The sequence below is a fragment of the Protopterus annectens genome, chromosome 12.part0, assembly GCF_019279795.1.
Source record: "Protopterus annectens isolate FY-2018-M chromosome 12.part0, PAN1.0, whole genome shotgun sequence".
NCBI lineage: Eukaryota > Metazoa > Chordata > Ceratodontiformes > Protopteridae > Protopterus > Protopterus annectens.
This window is the reverse complement of record NC_056746.1, coordinates 574,522,568-574,546,303: the sequence shown is the minus strand read 5'-3', so window position 1 is coordinate 574,546,303 and position 23,736 is coordinate 574,522,568. Positions and strand designations below refer to the sequence as shown.

Genomic DNA, 23,736 nt, shown 5'->3' with positions numbered 1-23,736 from the left:
TGCAGATCTACAATAATTACTTCAGTAATGTTGTCTATACACATTAGCTTCTGCTGCCCTTTTTTCATTTGTCTTGGCTCTTTTGCAACAGTAGTGTTTTCTGTAGTAAATCCTGTTTTTTTTTTATTATTATTATATAGCCAAAGTGTTTGAGTTTTTTATTTATTTATTTTATGTGACATATGTTTAATATTTAATTCTGTTTAATGTGTACTGTGGAGCATTTCTTCCCAGGCCTCCACTGAAAATGGTAAACAAATGTCAGATAGATAAAACACACACATAAACACTTTTACTTTCAGAACTTCCAGTCAGTTATCTGGATTTATTTCTTTAAGTACTGAATAATTGATCTTCTTGCAGTTCAGTGAATTCTCAATGGTCTTCTCCAACATCACAGATCAAAAATATTGATTTTTCAGTGTACAGCCTACTTGAAGCTCCATCTCTCATAGCTGTGTGTTATCACTAGAAAAATATATAGCTCTGACTGTACAGTCCTTTGTTGAGAATGGAATGTCTACCCTTTAAAATATTTTTAAACACCTTTATAAAATTTTCACTTAAGATATAGGCAAACATGCATTAATAGAAAACAAAACCAACCATATTAACATTTGTTCCACTAACTTGCATTATATATCACATATGATTTCTTTCCTTGTAACTCTGCAACATTTCATAAATTGCTGTATGCCTGCCTTCCATTAAATCCCATTCCTTTTTTTGAACATTATTCTGCATGTAATATTCCCACAATTTCCATTTATTTCTATCCAATTTTATCTTTCTATTTTCTAAGAATCATACTTCTACTTTCTTTTCTCTCTTTTATTATATACAATATTTCAAACACAGTTGGTTTCAACATTGGCTTGTATTTTCTACTAAGTGCTTTTTAGATAGCCTATGTCTAAGTAATTCAGATCTTGTGTCCCACCTCAAGAGAATACTTTCCTTAGTTACAGCCATTTGCTCACCCAATATTCTGCATGGAATTTTTAAAATCTGCCATCTCATTACACTCCCAAAACAGTTACCTGTTTCTTTCCCATCACACCTCCAATATTTACTATCTGCTTGAGGAAAAATTCTTTGATCTCTGCTTGGGGTATAAAAATACCTATGCAAACAATTGCAAGCAAAGATCCTAAACCTTCTGTGCTTTGTTGCATCTTTGTTGCCATACATATGCCCCTCCCTATTGTTCTCTATTAATTTGCTTTTCCAGTCTCTCTTACCAATCTTTTCTAACCTCCTCTGATTGATTCTTATAGTTATCATGCAATGCTTGATATGCCCTACTAATGATCCCTAGGCAGCTTCTGTTCTATATTCAACTAAAAACTCTTCTAGAGCAGGTCTTTCACTTAAGATTCCCTGAGAGCAGGTCTTTCACTTAAGATTCATTGATGATTCATGATCTACTCTTCACAAAACTAAATTGTGTGGGATTCAGAGTTTGGAGATTCCCTGTAGCCTTGTTTGTTAGGTCCATGATGATATGTTCGATAGCTTTGCATATCAGACTCATCAGGCTAATGGGACGATAGTTCCCAGGGTTTTGCATCCGGGAAGAAAGAAGTCATTGTCTCCCTCTACTCTTCCCTCATTAGGCCAGTCATAGAGTACAATGACCCATTTGGCATGTTCCTCACTAGACACCTGCAACAACTGGAGAGGCTGTAAAAGTACCTCACAAAGATGATCCTATGCCTTAAACACTTGTCCTATATGGACAGACTCAAAAAACTTCAACTATTCTCTGTCTCATATTGCCTACTTAGAGGCGATCTCTGCTTGACTTCCAAAGCCATGTCTGACCCAGCTCTGTTAGAAATGCTGCATCTAAATAAATCCCAATCCCTCCGTACCACATGCTCCAGAGACCTCAACCTCATTACCACAATCAACAGAACATGCTGGAGGGACATGTTCATAACCCAGAGACTACTCATGCTATGGAATAGACTTCCCATACATGTCAAACAGAGCACCTCACTGGCTCTCTTCAAGAGAAATCTTGATGAGTGGATGGGAAATAGAAAATTCTCCCTTGTGATCATGCCAGTGGCTCTACTCGACAGGGGCACCGGGAACTAATGTCGGGTGGCACAATGACAGGGTAATCCTGTGGGCTAAGCTTGTAAAGGCTCCAGGGCCATTAGCCTAATACACACCTATGAACCTATTCCCCTATCCCTTTCTCTTTACCCGTATTCTAATATCAGTCACTGGTAGGGAAGGCAGTCTCTGTCCTGCAGTACAAACATTTTCTTGGATTCATTCCACACTATTACATTTCCCTCTCTAGTTATTTGCTCCCAGTACCTTGGTTCTTTTGTCAGCTTTCCCCACTAACTACTAGCCCCCCTTGCCTATTTTCTGTAATCCTACTTGCAATCAGCCCTATTGGCAAAATCTCCTTTCTCCATTCTCTTTTAGGCTTAGTTCTTAGAATACTTTCTGCTACTTTAGCAATATAATATTCTGTATGGTTGTAATTATTTTCCTTAAAGATCTGCATCCAAAATCCCACTTTCTCTTTATTTATGAACTCCCCCTGCACCGCTACTTCATCATCATCCCTTTCCATTTTGAATTATAACCTTCTGGTTGTGCTATGTACATGAAACTTAATTATACAGTTTTAAAATGTCCTTTCAAATCAGGTAATCATAAACCACATTGTTCTGTTGGAAGGATCAACTTATCCCACTTACAATTTTCCCTCATTCCCTCCCAGTGAAATTAATTCAACTTTTTATTATTGGCCACATCTTCTCCTCCTCTGGTTGATAAAAAATATGCCTGACCCATATATAAAACTAAAGGGACTTAAACATTTTCAATGCTTATATCTTACTGTTCATATTTATAAACAAGAGCTTCTCAGTTTTTGTACTATCTTTTGTTTAGTCTTTTTCCACATATCATTAGCTGCCGTAAGAGAAGCCTTTTTAATCCATATTTCTAAATGCTTCATTTTATCATGTCCCCATAAATTTGAGTATTGCTGAACCAATTCATGTGTGGTGTGGTTACATAATTTACAGCTATATCCTTTGTTTTATCTTCATTAGTTTTATATCCTGAAAAGCCTTGAAACTGTCTCAAAATATTCCACAACACAAAGAGAGCCTTTTCTGGATTTATTAGGTACAAAATAATGTTATCTACAAATAAAAACAACTTTTCTTGATTGCAGAGCCTATTAAATCCTTGGGGTTTGGAGGTTGGTATAATGATTAAGCTGTATACCCCACAAACACAAAGTACAGGGTTTGAAAGGAAAATTGATTAGACTTAAAATGGCCAACAAGGGCAGCTAATCTAGTACATACTTAAGAAGGTTATCTGTTTCTGATTTCCTTATTTTCTTTGCCAGTGGCTCTAAATATAAAGCAAATAAGAAAGGGGAAGGAAGACACCCCTGCCTTGTTCCTGTATTCAAACACAACTTACCAAAGAGGCGCCCTCCCACTTTAATTCTTGCCTCCAGTCTTTCACATATCCTCCTAATTAACCTTATCTTGTATAGGGAATGTAAATGCTTCCATTGCCCTTTTCATAAAATCCCAGCTTACTGTGTTGAATGCTTTCTCTGCATCAAGACCCATTATCATCAGCAGTATTTTGTTACATTCTGCTTCCCTCTGGATCTCCATTGTTCTGTTAATGTTGCCAAATGTTTGCCTCCCCTCCTCAAAACCATATTGTTCCATTTCTGTCAAGTTTGTCAACACCTTTGCCATTCTTTTAGCTTGTATAGACATGAATGCTTTATTACCATGGTTTAAAATTAAAATGAGTCTATATGAAGCTAAGTTTTATGGGCCTTTGGCATCTTTAGGGAATACAGCCACCACAGCTTTCTTCCAAGATGTTGGCGTCTCCCCTCCTTTTCAAATACTGTTAAAGTCTTCCAGATCTTTATCACTTTCTTTCCTCCCAACTTTGAAACTTCCACAAGAATGCCATAGGTTCCTTGAGACTTTCCTGAAGGTTGATTATATATTGTCATTTTTTTCATAGCTACTCCTATATTAACTGTTGGTTGTTGAGACTCATCTGCCGCTACTCCCTTGGCATAATTGAGTCTTCCATAAATATTTCCATTAATACTCTTTCTTGATGTCCATATTTCTCTGCATTATACAAATTTTCAGGAAATGTCCAAAATATCTCTAATACGTGTACAGGGTCTGTGTTTATTTATTTTATTTTTTTATGTATTTATTTATTTATTTATTTATTTGTTATAGACTTTTTAAGTTTTGTGACAACTCTTTCTTCTTTCTGTTGCCCAAGTCATTATGCTAAATGTTTTTGTGCTCTGGAGTTAACAAAAATATTTTACAGCAGTCTTTCTAAACTTAAAACTCTAATCTTTGTCGGCCCCCCATTACTTCTTATACATATCTCTTTCTCTTTTAGTTCTACTCTGTTTTTAAACTCCATTGTCATTTTTTCCCACTTACTAGCTATAATTTCTGAAGATATTTCTGTCTTCTGTAATCACTCTCATATAGTTTCCACTACCCATTTCTTAAATTGTTGTCTTTTTAACGGGTAAGTGGGAAAGCTCCAATGTCTTATTTTTATTTCATCTCCCTATATTTTTTCTTAGTTTTTATTGGTACATGATCTGAAATAGTTATTCAATGTATGTCAAAGCTTTCAATGAAATGCACATGTTCCTTAGAAATATAATTTATATCTAATTTAGCCCAGTTGTTGTACCTTGGGAAGTAGCATGTACATTCTGTCTGAGTTCCTACTACTGAATTCAAATCTTCTATAACAAATATTTTCACAAATTTCTTCAGAAATCTACACTCTTTTGTTATAATTTCCCCTCTAGGCCCCCCTGATACATCCTCAGTATTGCAAATTAAATTCCTGAGTATTTCTCCCAAATTTTCTTAATAATACTAGTTTTTGGAGGAATGTCAGTACATGCAAGAATAATCCTTTGCCTTGCCCATAGCCACTTACTAACACAGATCTACCATTGTAGTCTTTTTTCTTCTTCTTTGACTATTGGAGCCCCTCTATAATTATTATACATGCTCCCCTTTCCCTAATTTTTAAAATCTTACCCAGATTTGCCACAGCTTTCCTTCCAAGTTGCAAGCATCTTTTAATTTTATGGCTGCAGATGCCATCGGAAGAGATATTTGAGTCCAGGAAAATAAAACCTATCACTGCCTCTACTTTTCCGCCATTTGTAAAGAATTCATTGGGCTTTATGACATAGTTTTATTTTTGATGATACTAAGTAGGAGGCCAGCTTTCTGTGGTCATCTTAATTAACAGATTCTTCAGGTCCTCCTCACTTACAGCCAATATTGTCACATTGCATAAATTAAATAAGTAGGGTGACAATATATAACCTCATTACACTCCTTTCCCAATGTTGAACAAGTCAGTATTCAGTATTCAGACCTGTTACTTCTTGTTCTGCTTATAGATTCCTCAAGAGTGAAATAACGTCTGTTAGTACCCCCATTTCTCTAAGAGCTTGCCACAGTTTGTTGTGACCCACACAATAAAGCAAAAGTAAATATTTTTTTCTGGAAATCACTTGCTTTTTATGTTATCTAGTGGATATTTGCAGCTTGACCCCTGGTACCTGCCTCAGACCTTTCTAAAATTAGCTTGTGCATCCATTGATTTTAAGTACGTATATTGCTGGACTATAGCTTGCATGATCTTGATCATTACCTTACTAGCAAGTAAAGCAAGCTGCATAGTATACTTTACTATAATTCCTCATGTGAGTCTATTAACTGGACCTTATAATAATTAAAGATTTTGAGACAAGTAAGTTCAAATCAAATATTTATAGAAAATCTACATTTTCCAATAATTATTTACATTTTAAGAATAATTGCCCATTCAAATAGAAAAAATGGTTAGTTAAGAGGCAGATGGTTTGCCTAGAATTATTTCAAAAGACATCAGTCTTTTGAAAGAATTAGAATTTTTAAGTAATGTGTTGGTTGAGAGAGGTTACTTTTTTTTTTTAATTTCTCCAAATCTTTTGAGTTTCTAAAACCATTGTGGGAATGGACCCCATTCCTAAGTCAAAGTACGATTAAAGTTCATGAAATTAGTATGTTTCACTCTTTGTTGTCAGCCAAAAGTGTTCTTCGCAGCACCCGCAATGTGCCCAGTAATGACTCCTTCTGCAATTTGTACGGAGTTAGAAGGATTGGTAGCATATCTAAATATGATTCAAGACTCTTAAAAGACCCGTTGCTCCCACTACTATTGGAGCTATTTGGGTATCTTTCTTCCACATTGCTGTCATTTCTGCTTGCAGATCCTGATATTTTATGACTTTGTGTCTCTCTGTACGCAGGATATTGTAATCACTGAGTGTGGCGATTTCAATGATCAGTGCTACTATTGCCTTCTTTTCTTGCTATATCCGGTTTTCTTGCATCTGTCTTTTGAACTGTTAGCAATGGATGATCCCATGTGATGTAGACTTCATCATTTTCTATGATGTTTTGTGGCTTATGTTTCCAGAGTTTTTCAGCCACTGCAATACCATAATGTTTGCACAATCCCCAGTGCAACAGTCTCGCCACATTATTATGCCTTTCAGTATACAGTCCTTCTGCCATTGGTATGTCACAGCCAGCAACGAGGTGTGCAACTGTTTCCAATTCTGTTTTACAAAACCTACATTTGTCTGTTTCTCCCACATGTTCAGTGGACTTTGTAAACCAGTGTGTACATAGCCCACTATCTTGTGCAGACAATAATAATCTTTCATCTCTTGATTTGAATTTGCTTCTCCTTTACCATGCCTGCATTTGTTCCTGATCGACATGAGGTTCCTCCAGAAGTTTTCTATACTTGCAACTATATTTATGCATTTTACACATTTCTTGCCTTCTAATCTGGTCCTTCACCTTATATTATTTCTTTTGTTTTTTTGGCACATTCCAGTCATTGCCTGGTTTTTATTCAATTGTGGTTTGATTTCCATTCCTGCTTGACGCCGATATGCTTCTGTTAGCCTAAGCAGGGAAGTCGTCTTAGATTTAGTCTCCTCATGTTTCAAAACTTTCACTACATTTGAGTCTTGTGAGGTCAGCAGATATGTGTGGAGTCCCACGATTGCAGATCTGTACATGTAATTAATTCCAAGGAGGCCCATCCCTCTTTCGGAACGGGGAATATATAATTTTGATATGCACTGACTTTTATAAATCATTTGGTGAGCATGAAGCATCCTTCTTGTTTTCCTGTCCAATCTATCCAGCACGTTTTGAGGCCAGTTAATCACTCCAAAACTGTAAGTTAGGACAGGAAGACCAAATTGGTTAATAGTTTGGATTTTGTTCCTAGATGTCAACGCTGTTTTCAGGATTAATTTAAGCTTTCTAAAGTACTCCTTACTACGTTTTATTCACATGTTTTATTGTTCATCCTTCATCAATTCCCAAATATTTATAGACTTCATCTTGCTCAAGTTCTTTTATATCACATTCTTGTCCCAAACTGATGTTTTCTTGCTGCTGCAGTTTTCCTGCTTTAAAGGTTGCTTTTGCACATTTATCAAGACCAAATGACATTCTTATATGATCTGAAAAAGTTTAACAACTTGCAGTTGTACTTTCAGTTCCTCATCTGATGAGCTATACAGTTTCAAATCATTGACAAAGAGAAGATGAGAAGTCTTTACACTTTGTTGTTTTCTAGGAGCCAAATTATAGCCATGGCCTAAGCTGTTAAGCAAACAGCTTAATGGGTTAAGGGCAAGGCAAAATAGCAGCAGTGACAGAGAGTCACCCTGGAATATCCCCCTTTGAATTTTTATCCCTGGAATAATAATTAGTCCTTTATCATGGCTTAATTGCAAAGTGGTCTCCCACTGTTTCATGGTTACTGCAATGTAGTTGATCAGTGTAAGGTATATCTTATACATTTTTAAGCACTCTTTTATCCATGAATGTGGGATACTATCAAATGCTTTTTTGTAGTCAGTCCATACCATATTTAAATTCTTCCCCTTTTTACAGTTCTCTACTATGACTTTATTTTACAGCAAATGATCCTTTGTTCCATATGACTTTCTTTTATTGCCCTTTTGTTCTATTGCCATAATTGATTTTTCTTCCAAATGACTATAGACTCTGTCGGCATCAATTCTAGTGTATAGTTTATACGTCGTTGGAAGGCAAGTTATTGGGCTATAATTTTTAGGGTAGCTTGCAGGTTCACTCTTAAGTAGGAGCATTATTTTTCCTGTTGTTTGCTAAGTTGGTGTCTGTTCAGGATGTGCATATGAATAGTTCTTACTCATGGCTAAATCTTCATGCAAAGATGTTAATACTTTTAACCAGACATTAGGTACTGCATCTGGGCTTGGGGTTTTCCAGTTTGAGGCTTTTCTTAACTTTGTATCAGTCTCTCTTGCTGTTACTTCATCCTATACCTTCAGTTTGAGGATTTTCTTAACTTTGTTTCAATCTCTCTGGTTGTTACTTCATCCTGTACCTTTAAACATCTTATTCTTTCTTTTACTTCAGTCCATTTAGCATTGTTGTTGTGTTCCACATGATCTTCATAGATACTTCTCTAAAATGTATCTATTTCTTCCTTTTTTTGCTGGTCTTTCAATTCCTTTTACCTTGTTTCCCAATTCTCTATAAAACTTTTTTTGGGTCATCAATAAATTGCTTATCTTGTACTTTTCTTTATATTTATCTGCGTACCTTCTAAGTTTTTCCAGCTTTGCTGAGATTTTTAGGTTGTTGTTTGCGATAGTGCATGATAGATCCTGATCTGTTCTAAGAGTCTGTATTATATTCTTGAAAGCCGAATCCGACATTGTCGACATGAGAATAGCGAACTCTTAGAATCTCGAACGTGTAATCGGAAATCTCCGTAAGGGGAGATTTCCATTTACTGCAATGTAGTGCCGTCTCGGAGTTGGTATATTTAAGTAGCAGGGGTGTGGTGGGTGCAGGGGGGCTTGCCCCCTGCTTAAACCCATTGGGGTACTTTTTTCTTTTTTTAGGTTCTTTTTATAAGTTTGACATTGGAAGACATCGACCATATTGTGTTCAATGTTTTCAACCGTCATTCTTATACTATAGACCCCTGTTCTAATGCTGCACGTTGCTTTTATCATGTCTATCTTTCTAACTATTTTTGTTGATATGTTTTCTCTTCTATACTCTTCTAACAGTGACACTTCTTGTCTAAGTTGCTTTATAGTTTTCTCTATTCGATACTTCCATGATGGTATTCATTTTCTCCCCATTTCTCTCCCTCATTACCCTGTCTTTTTGTGGTAGAACTTTATCAGTTATTAATTTAGCTGCACAGTAATATATCCTGTTTACTTCTGTTATATCACATGGATCTCTATGAGCAGTCTTAATTATTGTGTTCATTTGTTTTATCAAACTTCTGACTTTTTGGATTTTATTGACCTTCTGCAGTCTGTTTCTTTCATTGATCTTAATATGCCTATCTCTATTAAGTCAAGCAACTCTTCTTTTATCTCGTTTTCTTCTAAACTGAGGGTACATTTTTATTTCCTATTTCCTGCGGGCATTCTATAGAAAGTTCTATTGCATCTTCCTGTGGCACATTCTCTTCAATTTTATCCTGTGCCATCTGTTGTTCTGTCATATACCAACTCACTGGCCTATCACTCCTCAACATTAACTGTAGTTTCCTGTTCGTTCCCTTGCCGTCCAGCTTCAAGTGAATGTTTATACTCATTTCCTGTGGAAGGCTCCAAAATATCCTCATATGGCACTTGACCAGTTACTTCCCATTCTACTCGTTTCCCCTTAATTTGGAATTCTATTGCTATATCCTTTGTGGTGCTTTCTGAATTAGATTTTCTACAGTGAATCCTTTACTTTGGAGGTACTCCATAACCTCAGTTTCTATTTCTTTAACTCCTCCATTACTGATCTCCTTTTCTACTTTTCCTCTTTGTCTTCTTATTTTTTTTGTATTGTAAGGTTTTCCATGTCTGGATTCCTTTGCCTGTAGTTCTCTTCAAATATCTTTGGTGCTGCTCTTTTTGTATTGATTAGTTTTGCTTTCTCCTTTGCATAGATATTACACCATATTAACTCTCTTTTTCTTTCCCATGTCCATATTTCTTCTTCAGACATCTGATCTTCCAGTTCCTCATTACTTTGGTGACTGGTTCCATCATGCTGTGATGTAACCTGTGTTAGACCATCTACATCAGATCCTTCACTTTGCAGGCACTCTATAACTTCAACTTCTATTTTTTTAACTTCTACTTTACTAATGTGCTTTTCTACATTCCGTCTTTGTGATATTATTTATTTATTGTGGAATTTTCCATGTCTAGATGCCTTTGCCTGTATTTCTCTTCGAATATCTTTGGGGCTGCATTTTTATGTTGATTAGTCTGGCTTTCACCTTTGTATAAATATTACACCATACCAAATCTCTCTTTCTTTCCCATGTCCATATTTCCTTTTTATACGTTTCAAAAATATCTAGGTTTTCTTGTTTATATTTTTGCACTTCCTCAGATGCTTCTTTTTCCAAACAGATCAAAGCATCTTGGTCTATATACTGTTTATCAAAAATCTGTTGTATTAATGACCACGATTTTTTATTTGAAGTTTCTGACAGTTTTTTTTGTGGAAGTATTTTTCTTTTCTCTAATTTATCGCTTAATCTTTTTGTATGTCTTGTGTCTGGAAATTCTGGGCTTTTTGCATAATAGTAACAATACATAGCTTTTTTCTTATACTCAGTAGTCCACTCTTTTGTCTTTATGGCTCCTTCTACACTTCTTTCTACAACAGGGGGGCCATCCTCCCGCTGGGCCTAGCCTGGCCTCATTGTAGGAATGTTTATGTATTTTGAGGATTCTACACTGTCATTTTTCCAGTCCTGGCATCAGTGCGCCTACCAGAATTGGGCACTTTTTTATCCTGGGTCTTGTACACCCAGCTATCTTTTTTTATTTTGACCTACTTTTGTCCATGATATATACTATAATAAATACAGTCTATATATCAGTGTCACCTTGGTGAGAATTTGTAGAAAACAGGGTCCAGCTCGTGAAGGTACTCACCATGACTTGAGGATTAATTCAGTTTCAGCACTACTACTCTCCTTCGCTTGCTGACTTTTCATCTCTCCATTCGGACCCTAACACCTTACGCTGCAAGGATGTCAATGGATGTGAAGAAAGAAATGATACGAGGTAGAAGCGATAAATTAGGTAAGGGTTTAGTTCAAGTGTCATTCAACCATGAGGACGACATACAAAATTTTGAACAAAATATGTTATTAAAATACAGTTCTGTTGAAAGTGGTATGATCAAGTCAGTTAATGAAAAAAAAAATGGGAACTTTTTGAATGTGATAAAGAGCCTGGTGAAAAAAATAGGGGACAGCCTGCAGTTTGTATATAAATGGCATCTTAATATTAAAGAAAGGATGGAAATGAGTACAGATATGACAGCAAAAGTTTATGGCTTAGGAAGACTAGGAACCAACAAATATGGGACTTGTGGGTAATGTCTGTTTATTTATGAGGGACAACATTTGGAATTAAAGACTTGCATTTATAAGTTTAATTTTTTTCAGCGTTATGACTATAATTCCAGGTGGGTTGTTTATTTAGCATTCTGCAATCACCTGCCATGCTTATATTATGTAGAAAATTGGAACAAGTTTTTAAGAAAAGAATTTATGAACACGACTATGATTTAAGGGTGAATAATGAAAATAATGTCTTATACAAGCATAAGATTTTTTTGTAAAGAAAATAAGAAATTTTATTTTAAGTAATTGAAAAAAGTAAAACAGGACCATAGGGGAGGCCCTTGGGAACATAGGCTTGAGTATCATGATTTGATATGGCAGGTCATATTGAATGTAAGTGAACCCCCAAGTTTGAATAATGCTATCTCTTTAAAAGGTATTTTGAAGTTACTGTGATTGAATTGTGAACCATAAACTTTTTACAGCTAAATGGAATCCCTCTTTTAATTTTTATTTTAAATTAAGACATATTTATATTTACTGGAGTGATTCATATGAGATGAATTTTTATTAGGTCACAACAAACTTTTAATGCATTTTAAAATGTAATTTGCTGTTTTGTGTCATGTGATTTGTACGTTTTGGTATAACAACTGTTTTGATATGATTGTGGATAGTTCTGATGATTCTGAATTGAATATTGGACAAAAGTACTTAACTCTAAACTCTTTAATAAATGATTCAGTTTGCATTTACATAGTCTGGGTGCTTTTTGGCTGATATATGCTAACATTGCTTTTTTGGTGGTCTTACGAAGCCCTTTTGTGTGCTGAGCTTCCTACTCCATTTTTGCTCTGTGAATTATGCTGTGCCCTGACTTATGTTAATACTTACTTCAGTACTTGATGCTTTTTCTCTAAAAATGTGCTTTCAAGCTTAGAGCTTTGAGAGAAAAGTAAGTTTAGCATATACTGTAAAGTTGTATTGTCTTTTACATTTAAGTCTGGAGTATCTAACAGTTTAAGAGCAAACACTACATTCAGTCCAGTTATTATATTTACTCAAAATAAATGATGTAATCCACAAAAGGAACTGCACTGTAAGTGATAATCTGATTAAAATTAAAACATTCCTTAAAATAGAGTATCCCTCATAAATCATATATATTTTTTGGCAAGAACATAGCATTAAGTCTTGTTAGTTATTAAAGTGTACATGTCTTCATTTTTGTTTATATCTTCTACTGAAATCTCCATTGCACTATCCTTTGCTCTCCCAGTAAGCGATGGTGCAACTGTGTGTGCATGCTTTCATTATTCTTGCTCAGTAACCCAAGTCCAAATCATAACCTCGATTTTCCACCTTTCACAGGGATTATTTCATCAAACACTGTAGGGTTCTGAAATTGAAGACCATCTTCTGCCACTAGGGAAAAGGCTGAACAAACTAGATGATTTTTTAAAGTATATGGAATTTATTTTCTTGAACATCAAGGTTGTAAAGGCAACACTAAAGAAATACAAACAAGGCATAGTTCACAGTCTGTAAACTGTAGCAGAAGGGCATATTTGTTGCTGTTAAGGCAAAGACTGCTAAAAAACATCATTGAAGTTGATGCTTCAGTAAAAGTCTCCCACAAAATAGATGTAAAAGTCTTAAAGAAAGGGAGAAACTACATGCTTAATTTTTTTTCACCAGACCGGCAAATATATTTTTTCTTTATGATAACATTTCAAATCATAAAAAATACAGCAGATTTATTCATTTTCTTCCAGCCATAGATACAGGCAATTTGTATTAAACAAAATTTTCTTCTAATCTTTCTTTCCATATATCCTAAATAATACAGATCATATTCACATCAATGTCTTGAACATCTTCATAAATTTTGTTAGAATAAGATGCATGAACTATATTCATATCAACATTTAATATACCATACAAAAAATATTTTTTGAATACTGCAGTCTGTATCTTCCTTAACATTGGCAGATTGCAAAAATATATGTTTTGATGTCTCCTCCTGTTTACGTCAATACATAAGCTTTCAGACATAACTCCCTATATCGTGTGTCCCTTACAGGAAACAAAGCCAAAAAGTGTCACTGTTAGAAGAGTATAGATGAGGGAACAGATCAACAAAAATACTTAAAAAGATAGACATGATAAAAACAACTTGCAGTATTAGAACAGACCAGGATCTGTCATACACCGTTGCAAATAATAAACTATAAAGATATCAGCACAGGCTGAAAATTTTAGAAGCTATACAAATAAATATAAAGGAAAAGTACAAAATAAGCAATTTGTTGATGACCCAAAAAAGTTTTATAGAGAATTGGGAAACAAAGCAAAAGGAACAGCAATACCATCAAAAAAGTAGTAGTGGAAACATTTTTAGAGAAATATCTATGAAGACCAAGTGGAACATAATAAAGATGCTGAATGGATAGAAGTAGTAAAAGAAACAGTAAGAAGTTCAAATGTACTGGATATGAAATGGAATGAAGTAACAGCCAAAGAAATTGAAACAAAGTTAAGAAAGCCTCCTAACTGAACCCCCCACTCCCAGATACAGTACTTAACTTCTGGCTATAAGTATTAACATTGTTATACAAAGATTTATTCTTGAGTAAGAACTACTTATATGTGCACTCTAAACAGTCACCACTCTGGTTAATAACAGGAAAGACAATATTCCTCCTTAAGGCTGAACCTGCAAGCTATCCTAAAAACTATAGGCCAAAAACTTGCCTTCCAACAACGTATATATACACTGGAATTGAGACTAACAGAGTTTATAGTTATTTAGAAGAAAACTCAATCATGACAATAGAACAAAAAGGTAACAAAAGAAAGTCACATGGAAAAAAGTATAAAATAAAGTCATAATGGAGAATTGTAAAAAGGGGATGAATCTAAGTATGGCACAGATAGATTACCAAAAAACATTTGACAGCATTCCATACTGATGGATAAAGGAGTGTTTACAGATGTATAAGATACACCCTACATTGATCAATTACATTGCAGTGACCATGAAACAGTGGCAAACCACTTTGCAATAAAGACATTATAAAGGACAAAATATTATCCCAGAGATAAAAATTCAAACAGGGATATTCCAGGGTGACTCTTTGTCACCGCTTCTCTTTTGTCTTGCCCTTAAACCATTATGCTGTCTAATTAACAGATTAGGTCATGGTTACAATTAGGCTCCCAGACAACAACAAAGTGTAAAGACGTCTCATCTTCTTTTTGTGGATGATTTAAAACTGTATAGTTCATCAGATGAGGAGCTGAAAGCATAACTGGAAGTGGTCAAAATTTTCTCAGATGGTATAAGAATGTCATTTGGGCTTGATAAATGTGCAAAATCAACATTTAAAGCAGGAAATCTGCAGCACCAAGAACATGTCAGTCTGAGACAGGAATGTTATATAAAGGAATTGAGCAGGAGGAAGTATATAAATATTTCAGAATTGATGAAGGATTGACAATAAAACATGAACAAATGCAAACAAAACTCAGTAAAGAATATTTTAGAAGACTAAAATTAATACTGAAAACACCCCTGACATCTAGGAACAATGTCCGGTACAGGAAAACAAGAAAAATGCTTCACACTATCAAATGATGTATAAAAACCAGTCTATTCCAAGAGTGTCTATTCCTCATTCTGAAGGAGGTATTGCCCTCCTCGAAATTGATTATATGTATAGATCTCCAATCATAGGACTGCATACATGTCTGCTGACCTCATTAAATCCAAACATAGTGAACGGTTTGAAACATGAAGAGAACAAATTTAAGATGACTTCCCTGCTTAGTTTAGCAGAAGCATATAGGTGTCAAGCGGGAATGAAAATCAAACCAGAAGTGGACAAAAATCAGGCAGCAACTGAATGTGTCAAAAAACAAAAGACGGAATATAAAGAGAAGGATCAGATAAGAAGGCAAGAAAAGTGGAAAAGGCATAATCATAGTTTTAGTATAGAAAATTCCTGGAATAACCTCATGTTAGTCAGGATCTGATGCAGGAATGGTTAAGGAGAGGTGAATTTAAACCAAAAGATGGAATGTTAATATTAATGGCCCAGAATAGTGGACTATGTACAACTTGGTTTACAAAGCCAATTGACATTTGGGAGAAGCATACAAATGTAGGTTCTGTAAAACAAAACTGGAAACGGTCACACATCTTGTTGCTGGGTGTGATACACTAATGGCAGAAGGCCTGTATACTGAAACGCATAATAATGTGGCAAGACTGTTGCATTGAGGATTGTGCAAATACTGTAATGTTGAAGTAGCTGAGAAGCATTGAAACATGATCCACAAAGCATTATAGAAAATGATGACGTTTATATCCCATGGGATCACCCATTACCAACAGTTCAAAAAATAGATGGGAGAAAACTACGTATAGTAGTTCATGAAGAGAAGACAAAAATAGCATTGATCACTGAAATTGTACCACCCAGTGATTATAGTGTCTTATGTGCAAAGAGGCACAAAATCATAAAATACCAGGATTTGCAGGCAAAAATGAGGGCCACGTGGAAGAAGGATACCCAGACATTTCCAATAGTAGTAGCAATAGGTCTAATAAAAAAAAAATTACAGTCTTGTTTAGATATGCTACTGATATATGTAACTCCATATGAACTGCAGAAGGAGTCAGTTCTGGACACATTGCAGTTGCTCTGAAGAGCACGTTTGGCTAACATCAAAGATTGAAACAATGCTAGTTTCACTAACTTTAATCATTCCTTGACTTAGGAATGGGGTCCATTTCTGTAATGGTATTAGAAACCCAAAATATTTGGAGAAATTAAGTCAGCAGAAACTAATTTCATGAACTTTAATAATACTTTGACTTAGGAATGGGGTCCATTTAAAAGAGTTGGAGAAATTAAACCAAGAGAAATTTATCTGAAAGCAATCTCCACAGAATCGACCAACATATTAAGTTCTTTAATCTTCTTTTTCTTTCATTTATTGTCTTCTAGATATTATCATTTAGTCATTCCCATAGTTCTGTGTAACACAAAGACATGATGATTTTTTTCATAGTAAAAGTTTTTTTAAATAATTCCATAAAATAAATTTTAAGACATTTCTGGACTTCATCATTATCTGTTTTTCACTCTTTTCAACATTGACATTTTTTTCTCAAAAATCTTCGCTTTTACTTTCAAAACTTTTATTATAATTCCTTATTTATTGTATGTCATATTCTTCATGATCCAAAACAAATGTGGGAATGCCAAATGGATAGTTTGCTTAACCAAAACTAACCCATGTTTCTCTTCTTTTAACATATAGTTCTTCCCCTTCACCACATTTAATCTTGAATCTTGCACAGTACTAATAATAATTTGCAATTATTACTTTCCTTTTTCTTGGTGGCATAAAAGCACTTGCTAAATAACCAATTTTTCCAAGATAGTAAATGTTATTAGATACACATTCCTTTTAAAAAAGTTTTTAGATGTACATTCTTTTTAAATGCAAGTTTAAACATTCTCATTTGGACTAATTTTGTTCCATCATGCTTTTACAGCCTTCCTTTTTCCAAAGTATATAACTAATGATGAAATTGAATGCATGGAAAAATAACTCCCTCTGTCTTAACCCACACTTTCCAAAACTTTTTTTTTTTTGTAATCCAGACCAGCTAATTTTAATCACTTGTTCACGTCTTTACTTGCCTCTGTCATCCACATTTTCTTTTTTGTTAGTAAAATGCCATTGTATGTGAAAGAACTCTCACTCTCTCTCTCTCTCTCTCTCTCTAGGAACAGCTGGGCTTTAGTGCACTGTGTCTTGACATCAGTGACTTTTTAACTTTTGAAGAACAGCTCCTAGTAGTCCAAAAGCTCAAGTGCTATAAAACCTGTGTAGGTCCATTGAAAGGAATCACATTGTTTCTATGTTCCAGACTGTACTACTAAGCATTTCCGTTATCCCATCACTTTACACTTTATCCCTCCCTTAACTGAGAATCACCAGAAGTCATCCTGTTGTTGATCTTTTTACCGACATTACCCATCCTTTCCTTTAAGACTTTCAGCTGCACTTCTGTTAGAGTAACCCAACTATCTCAAAATTATTTTCATTATTTCATTATGCTGTTCCTTTCTTGTACAGACCAGCCTTCTCACTGTTTATAAATGCTTCATACAAAAGGTGGCAGTCTTTCTATCTTACCCCTAAATGCATTGCTTGAACCTACTCCCCATATGTGGCACTAATCAACTTATCAAAGCACCTTTTTCTTCTATATTTAAAGTCCGTTATCGTATATAAATATAAAGAAGCATAATACACTATCAAATTTAGCAAACACCCTTCTTCTTCTTTCTTATTATAACTTACTCCTCTTACAGGATTCAACCTACTGCACCAGAAAACTGGAAAAATGTTCTTAACATAACTATGATTTAATTTAGGGGAACATTGAATTTAATTACATTAAAGAAGAATATATACTTAAAGCATCGCTAAAGGAAATAAATATGTTTTATTTATCAAAACATTTCCTTATATATTTTATGTTTTCATCATTATATTTTCAACATTGTTTAATATATTTCAATTTATTTTAACATAGGTAAATGTTACCAGTTTCCTTGAAAGATTACCCCAGTCAGAATGAATATCACTTCGGATCATCCCTTGAGGATATATTAGAAGTGAAACAAGACTAATCCAGTCAACTAAAACTGCTAAAATAAAATAAATAGGGGATAGTAATGCTGAATATTGTAGGTGGACAGGAAGTAAGGAGATAGCTACTGGCAACAGGACAAAAAATCTAGAGATTAAAGCAGTCTCATTGTATGCTTCAGAGGCCAAAGAAATAAGGATTAATGCCCTAACTATGCAAATGTAGTTTTTTTTATAAGGCACAAACTGGTAAATGACAATTTAGGTTTTTTGTCCGCCAAGACGAACTTCTTCAGAATAACTATACCACTAACTACCTCCCCTTTATATACACAACAGGTTCAATCAATTACCTAATTAATTGATACTTAAAATATACTATTTAAACAATTTATACCAAAAATATAATTAAACTTAGTTTTTTTTATACCTTTTTGATCCTTCCTTAGCTGAAGATCACATGTAGTTTGAAACAATGGCTGTTTACAGATCCTTAAGGTGGGAAGCAGATGGCTAGATAAGGTTGGAAATTATTTTGTCACTGTGAATGCTACTATTAGTGACAGTTGAGTTCAGTGTTTCCCTATAGTTTTTCAACTTGCTGAAGTTTAAATACTTTGGAACATATTAACCTCAGTGTGTGTGCATTAGGCATTGGCTAGGATTCAGAAACGTTGCCTCCCATGGTAAGCCATTTGTTCTGCATATGATAGCCATTTCTGATTCGGAGACAGTGCTACTTCAGTGTGTTACCTCAAAGAGGTGCAGCACCACTGTGCCTTTCTCTCTCTCTTTCTTTCTATGTCCTACTACAATTGCTAATGAGGTGCTTGAGGGAGCACCATGTGCTAAATAACCATGTGCTCTTACCAAGAAATGCCTGTGGTAAGTGCTCTACACAGCTGAGTGGTTCATAGAACCATTTGTTTGAGTAAATCCTTAACACCAGCTGTATTTGTTAACTCAGACTAAAGTTCAGAATCATCCATTACTCTCAGTGGGAGAGACTGCATTAGTGGTAAGTGCTGAGGAGTTTAGTGAAAGGGTAGTGTTGGGGTTGAGGTGTGTTCATGTGTATATTTCCTTGTGTGAGTATATGCAAAGCTATGCACTGTCTCTGGTGAGTGCATATGTGTGTGTGTGTCTGTCTGCCTTGTTGGTCGCAGTAGGAGGGTTAGTTAGGGAGTAGGTACAGTAAGTGTGTGGGGGGTCTTGGATGAGTGTGTGTGTGTCCATGAGTGCCACTGAGTGAAAGGGGCGATGTTTTTCGCTACGGTGAGTGTGTTTGTGGGGATATGTGGCTTGCTTACTTCTAAAGTCTCCTTGACCAATGATCAATTACTGGGGAGGAGGACATTAGACAACAGGGACTTTTAAACAGTAACCCAAGTCACATTAAAAGTCAGTAGAACAACTTGTTTTGCAGCAAGAGAAATGTATGGGTGGAGAGCAGTAGACACCAGGGCCACTCTTTAATATCAACCTAATCCACTTAAAATTTTAAAAGAAGTCAGGTTTTGCAGCACAGCATATTAGGGGCAGAAATATGTATGAAACTCTAGTCTGGCATTGTTGACTGACTGAAGTGGTGTGTGACGTATAAGGGCTGTGTTGAAGACTTCTGGTTCTTCTTCTTCTTTTAAAATACTGTTAAACAAAACCTTCTAGATCTTTATCACTTTTTCCCTCCTAGCTTCCAAACTTCCACAGGAATACCATCTATGTCTGGAGACTCTGCTGTAGGTTGAGTATACATCACCATTTTTATCTCGCCTCCTCCAAGCCTAACTGTTAGTAACTGAGCCTCATCTACCTCTAATATTGGCATGTTTAATTGTTCTATGCACATTTCCATTTATACTTTTTCTTGATTTCCACATTTTCTGTGTTTTATACATATTTCATAAAATTTCCAAAATATTTCTAATACCTCTACAGGATCCCTGGTTATTTTCCTTGTTATAGGCTCCCTGAGTCTGGTGACAGTTTAACAACAACCCTTTCTACTTTCTGTTCTTCCTTCTCCATTCTTGCACCCAAACTATGGCAATCTCTTCACCCCTCACCTAAAAGAAGTCTCCTTTTTCCCCACTTTAAGAGTACAGCTCAAAAGACACATACGTCAAAAATCCGAATGTGAGGGGGCATGGCCAAGATGCCAGTCTGATAGCAGCAGAACTGCATAGCTCTGCTTAGATTTTAATATCCTGACAGGAAATATACTTACATTTTTAGAAAAATCTATCCAAGTGTATACTAAAAGATAGATTAACATAGGCTCTTTATTATTTTCTAAAAATTAATACATAGTCAAGAGAATTTTTTAATTATTCCTGTCAAGACGTTTTCTACTGGAGATCTCACGATGAGCAGCTCGAAGAACCCACACGAGGAGACTGCAGTGAAGAAAGAACTACATCTTATAATAACAAACATCCAAGAACTGTCACTAAAAATGGACAAATTCAAAAACAAAATGGATATTATCCAACAAGAATGCAGTAAACAACTGGAACTTCTAAATGGAATAGTAAAAAAAAACAATCTGAACAGAGTCTTGCCTTAGAGGAAACAGTAACTGACCTAGATAATAGAGTGACAGAAAATGAACATCACAATGAATTTCTTCTGAAACAAAACACCAGGCTGATTGAGAAGCTGGAAGACCTTGAAAGTAGATCAAGGAGGAATAACATTAGAATATATGGAATTCCTGAGAAAGAAGAGGGTGCTAACATGATTCAGTTCCTCAATAATTGGTTTTCATCAGCACTAAGCATGCCTGAATCCCTCTCTTTTGGAATTGAGAGGGCTAATCGGTCCCTGGCAAATCCAGCTTCATCTCTGAGTTCATCTAACCCCAGGTCTATAATAGTGAGATTTCTTTCCTCACAAGACAAGGACTTAGTGTTGAAATCAGCTTGGACTAATTCCCCTATCAAGGTGGGTGAAAAAGTTATTTGTTTTGACAATGACTACACCTCTGAAGTCATATCCAGAAGAAAGGAGTGTGTTCCTCTAAGTAAGTCCTTGAAAAAAGCCAATATTAAAGCTCAAATTCTTTTTCCTGCAAGAATAAAAATCACCTTGTCAGAAGGAGTGAAGATCTTTGATTCCCTACAAAAAGGAGTAGAATTTATCCAAAAGAAGAAAATACTGTCAGACATAGAAGAAATGGAATGGGCATCCCAGAGTTTGAAGAGACAGGCAACAAAAAATGGATGGTCTGTGAAGGAAGGAGCAAACAGAACTAAGAAATTAAAGGACAAATGAACAAATTCCTTCTAATTTTAAATGCTTTGTTTTATCAATCATAATATATTTCACAGGTTACCAGTGGTGGTGGTGCTGCGGTAGCATTGTCGCCTCACAGTAAGACGCTGTCCGGTTCTATTCTCAGCTAGAGCGTCTTCTGTGTGGAGACATGCGTGAATGGGCGTACCTTTGTTGAAGGTTGTGCATCAGGCCTGGCAAGCCGGTACGTAAAAATCAACTGCTAATCATTAGCGGACCGGAGTTCTGCTGTGGTGACCCCTAACCAGGAAAAGCCAAAAGACACAAACAAACAAACAAAATATATTTCACAGGTTCATAGGTAGGTACTAGGCTATTGGTCCTAGGGCCTATATAATGCTAGCCAAAAGGTACCCTTGCTTTTGCCACCCAAGAAAATTATTTTCCTGTGCCACTGTCGAGCAGAGCCACAGAAGTGATCCCCGGGGTGAAGTTCCTATCTCCCATCCAATCATCAAGATTTTTCTTGAAGAGTGCTAATGAAGAGCTTTGTTTGATATAGATAGGTAGTTTGTTCCAGAGTATGGGAAGTCTCTGGGACGGAATCTATCCCTCCAGCATGTTCTGTTTATTGTGGTGACAAGGTTTAGGTCCCTAGAGCGTGTAGCTTGTAGGGATTGGGATTTATTTAAGTGGAGCATGTCCAAAAGCTCTGGGTTTGACATAGCTTTGTGTGTTAGGCAGAGATCGCCTCTGAGTAGGCGATATGCTACGGAGTAAAGCTGCAGTTTTTTGAGATGGTCTGTGTAGGGCATCTGTTTGAGGCCTCTAATCCACTTTGTGAGGTATTTCTGCGGCCTTTCCAGTTGTTGTAGATGTCTTGTGAGGTACATACCAAAAGGGGCGTTGTACTCTATAATGGGTCTAATGAGTGATGAGTAGAGGGGAACAATGACCTCTTTTTTTCCTGGATGAGAAACCTTTTGTGATGTGTGCCACGTAGAAGGATTTCCTGACTACTGTGGTGATGTGATTATCAAAGGAGAGACTACTGTCCACCTGTGTCCCAAGGTCTGTTATCACACTTTTGGTATTGAGTAGACTACCGCCTATGTGGTAGTTCATGGGTACAGAGTTTTTACCAAAAGGGATGACAATGCACTTTTTGGCATTGAGCTTATGGCTCCTAGTTTGCAGTCATCTGCGAACTTCGTTAGCCAAAGACCTTCTGTGTTAGCCTATACTTCAGAGAAGTAGATACCAAACAGGAGAGGACCCAGGACTGAACCCTGTTGTACTCCACTTGTCATTGGTCTGAAGTTGGATTTGGATTCTGCTACTTTCACAATGTAGGTTCTGTCAGTGAGCCAGTTGGCAACCCATCTTGTGACATAGGGATTTATACCTGATCTATTAGTCATCTTTAAATTTTTTTTTTCTTCAATAAACCCACTATTGTGTCATGACTCTAAAAGCAATTTACTTAAATTCAACAGTTTGTTTTTTAACAACTTTAGTAGATGTAGTTAGTCAAAACAGAAAAATGCCCTGTCCTTGAAGAACACTGTTTAATAAAGTAAGGGTGTCCACTGCTGGTATACAGATGCATGTCTAAAAAAATCAGTTGTCAGAAAATTCTTGTGCAAATATTATTTAAAAAATAATTTTAAATACTAATCAATAAACAGAAGTGCTGCTATGTAATAAAGGTATAGGGAGAGTTAGGGAAGTATAGTATGGGAGGAGAAAGATTGGAGCAGGATAATGAGAGATACATTAGCTAGAAAGATCATAGTCACAGAGGTTATGAAAGTTAGTGGGCATATGAAAGTAGGCATGGTGCAGCAGGGGAGGTTGGCTTCCTTTTACATTATTATAAGATTAAGAATGCTGAAGTATCCTGGTACATGCATCACCAATGACATTCATCCAAGCTCCACAGAGTCAGAATTGGTGGTTGCATTACCCAATGGAAAGGGGCCCATGTGAACATGGTTAACTACAGGTCCATTACATCAGTACAGATGTTACAATCAGTGCTATGGTCCTTGGTCCTGGACTAGTTTTGTTAAAGGGGGATAGATTACTGGTGGCAGTGATCCCATGTTTTGTTAAAGGGTGGTAGATTACTGGTGCCAGTGATCCCATGTTTTGTTAAAGGGGGTTAGATTACTGGTGCCAGTGATCCCATGTTTTGTTAAAGGAAGGTAGATTACTGGTGGCAGTGATCCCATGTTTTATTAAAGGGTGGTAGATTGCTGGTGCCAGTGATCCCATGTTTTGTTAAAGGGTGGTAGATTACTGGTGCCAGTG

General features: G+C 35.9%; 1 protein-coding gene across 1 annotated transcript in view; it reads left to right on the top strand.

Moving 5' to 3' along the window:
- Positions 1-23,736, top strand: part of TECPR1 (tectonin beta-propeller repeat containing 1) — a gene marked incomplete in the record, with an annotated part of 1,181,271 nt that overhangs the window by 983,045 nt on the left and 174,490 nt on the right.